The sequence below is a fragment of the Drosophila suzukii genome, chromosome 2L (genome assembly GCF_043229965.1).
Source record: "Drosophila suzukii chromosome 2L, CBGP_Dsuzu_IsoJpt1.0, whole genome shotgun sequence".
NCBI lineage: Eukaryota > Metazoa > Arthropoda > Insecta > Diptera > Drosophilidae > Drosophila > Drosophila suzukii.
In genome coordinates this window covers 8,167,345-8,171,112 of record NC_092080.1, presented here as the reverse complement: position 1 = coordinate 8,171,112, position 3,768 = coordinate 8,167,345, and positions in this window count along the sequence as shown.

The following is a 3,768-nucleotide window of genomic DNA, read 5'->3' as shown; positions in this document are numbered from 1 at the left end:
CAATAATTCCAGCCATGGCATCCGGTTCTGATCGGTTTGGGTCCCGTTCGCTGCTCGTTCCTCGATTCTCGACTCTTAATGCAATGATGATGATGGTTCGGTACGGCTTTGGACCTGGTTCTGGCATCTCGATTCTGGTCTGGTTTCTGGTCATCCGATGTTCTGACGTTCTGGTCTGGCCCATTCACTGTCGTCGTCTGGCCATGTCAGCAATTAGATTACACCGTGTGTGTTTGCGACTGTCTGGGCGTGCTGGTGTGCGATTGTGCGTGATTTGTGAGGACCAGGGATGGCAAAGGTTAAGTGGGTTAGGAGTGCACAGAGTTACAGTAAATGAAGTATTTTAATCTAGAGCAATTACATTATTTTAGTTAAGAAAGCTTACAAAATGTGACCAAAATTTAGTTTAACTTTATTTGTTAAAGTCCCTAAAAAATTCCAGTAAAAATTAAAAAACCCTACAGTAAAAAAATTTGTAAGCCTCTAAACACTAGGTAAAAGTTGTAGATATTTTTGACAATAAACGTTGTTTTAATTTCACCTTTATCCACAAATACAACAAAAGATACCTTAAAATGTTGTATGAAAACATTAAATACTATAACAATCATACACTTATTAAGTCTTATATTTTATATTAAAAAAAAAAATAATAAATATATATTTATATATGTATATATAAGCTTGATTTTCCATTTAAATAATATTTAATGTGTGCTTTTATTCAATTTGTCCTTTATATTTGTAATTTTTTAATTAAAAGATTTTTTCTTAACAAATAAGACCATTTGATATCCAATTTTTGCTGCTCCTTGAAATTTAATCATTGCTGTTTCCACTTTTGAGAATCCTCCTGTGCAGCCCTGTCCAATTTGGTCAACACACAAATACCATTTGCCCGCTGACCGGGTCTTGTTTAGTTAACTGCAACGGTGCCGTATTTTGCTGTTGCTTTTGTATTTGTTTTTGATTTTGTTTCTGCTTCGGCTTTGGACCAGTCCGAGTGGCAAATGTAGCATTTGTAGAGCTGCGTCTGCCGGGCATCTGTCGCATGTGCCACCGTTACACATACGCCGCGTTGCACACACGTCGCTCATACGCCCCCATGACCAAATGGCAAACATGCACCGCCCACAATCCACTCTTGTTTGCGCACACGGCAACGTGTTGAATGCAAATGAATTTCTTCGGCATCGGCTGTCATTGTTGTCTGCAGCCATCTCTTTCGGTGCTTTTGGCCGTGATTTATGTGGCCAGACGGTTGCGATTGTCGCCGCCTTCTGGTTACGCATGATTTCAGCGAATTTTATGCATCGAACCCGGTTCCGGACAGAGATTGAAATGTTGTTTACCCGCAATGTGTTTGTAAACAACGTACCAATTAAGCTGCGGCCAGGGTAAAAAAACATAATTCCATTAAGAGGCTTTAAATAAATGAAATAATATTCATAAAATAAACAAATACATATAAGCAAACCCAAGCGGAAGTTAGTCATGTTTATTCAATTTAATTAGTTTATTTCCTCCTATTTAAACCTTAATAAATATAATGATTTTGTGTCTAGATTTGTGTATTTCATTCTTGTTAAACAAAAGATTTTCCTTTACAAACATACACACTCAAAATATATTAGGTAAGGTAAATCAATATATTAAACATTTGGGTATATATGAGTATCCTCTAATCCTCATGGTCAATAACATTAGTCTAATAATCTAATGAGGAAATTTTAAATTTATGGGTTTTCTAATAGCTATAATATATCAACATTAGATAAATTGGAGTCATAAAATTGGAATAGCCACAATTAGTCACCAATAATATACTATTTTATTTTTGTTTATCTTTCAAAATCGAGAGAATTTATAAATTTTTTTTCATGTTGTCAAATGCTTATTGAAAATGGCCGATAAAGTGTTTACCTATTTATCCCGGAATTAATTTCATAAGACAGAAACCGAAAATCTTAGTCCGCAAACCAATTCAGACAATTGGATCGTTAAGAGCTTATCAGACAGAAATCTGTGGTATATTTCCCAATCTTTACCCCTTCTCCATTTCAGCCATAATCGAATACCTTTTATGTGGCATACAGTTTGGCTTTTTGCAAATGCAATTTAAATGGTTTGTAATTAAGAATGGCATTTAGTTGCCGACCACTTTGAGTTATGCCATTCGGTGGCCATTCAAAGTGCTAGGCAAATAATCATAAATATATAACAAATTACTCCGCACACATTGGACTTTTTAAATTTAATTAAAAATTTAAATGCGCAAAACTGAGTAAACTCTCCACTGACTCCAAACAACATACACATGGACCAGCAAACATTGGCATAAATGTTAAAGGGGGCAGGGACAAACAAACTGGCAAAAACGAAGTAGTGGATGTGGGCGAAAGCGACGGGAAAATTTAAATAAAGCGTATAAAACACAAGAAGCGTGCACTTTATGACTCCCCCCAGGACCTCGTTCTTCTGAGTCCTCCCAACTTGTATACGGGTATACGGCCATCAAAATGCGCTACGGAGCGAGCGAGAGCTCACAGCGCCAATTACACGGGGCCCAGTCATAAAAATAAAGCGCAAATAAATACACTTAAAGCGAGAGGAAAGCGCCGACCCCAACCGATCCGCCACGCCCCCTTTTTTGCCCACGGAATGGACAAAGTTCGGTGGCAAAAGCCGAAAATGAGGGACTGCTACTGGGTCAGGACGCAAACAGGAAACAGTGGTCGAAATCGGGATGTAATAGGGGGCCTAGTTTAAGATCGAATAAAAAAAAACAATTCTGCAATTTAAAAAAAAAATGGATCTTAAATATTTGAAATATGTATAACAAGTTTTGTTCAATTGATATTATTTTAAATTTATCAAAAAATTTCCTTTTTTTGAAATGCTATTTATAATTAAGTATTTCAATTGTAGTATACATCAAAAATATTTAAAACGGAACATTGTCTATAAATGGTATTGAACCTATAATTTTTTTTCTTCAATATAACATAGCTGTACTTTTCCAGAAATCTTTGTAAAATCCTAAGCAATAAGAATATTTTGAGTGGTATAAGTATAAGAGTACTAAATCTAAAAATATTATACATATTATAATTGGATAAATTAAACCATTAATAGAAAAATATCATTTTGGATCTTCACATTTTCTTAGACAATTCTCTCTGCAAAATTGTACAAATATTTGTAATACCACGTCAATATTTTTTAATTTTAATCACAGGACACCTAAGATTTTGAGCAGTAGATTTACGATATCATCCACTGTACTGTGGTTGCTTTACCGTTTTGCAGCTCGTCGCTGGCATAAATCAAGCTATTTAAATGGACATTTCTCGCAATGAAAAGCGGGGTCCGAGTCACTTTGCCGCTGCCTGTTGGTTGTTGTTTGTTGGTCGGATGGCTGGATGGTTGGATGGTTGGACGGTTGGTGCGTGGAGTAATTACAATTACACCTGCACCACAGAGGGCGTAAAAGATGAGGCTGGAGTGGAGTTTTTCCGGGGGAGGTGCAAATAAGGACCAGGACTCAGCGCGTGCCATTGCAGTAAATTATAATTACGGCGAGTCAAAAGTTGACTTTTATTAAATTTTATTTATAATGCTTAAAATGTCATTAGCCAACTGGAGCCAGGTTAATTGCAAGTGCGTTAATGGAAGGTCATGGTAAAAGCCTACCATAGTTAAAAAGCAAAAAAAAAAATCCCATTTGGGCCACAGAACTATCAGCAGAAACAAAAAGATTCCGTAACC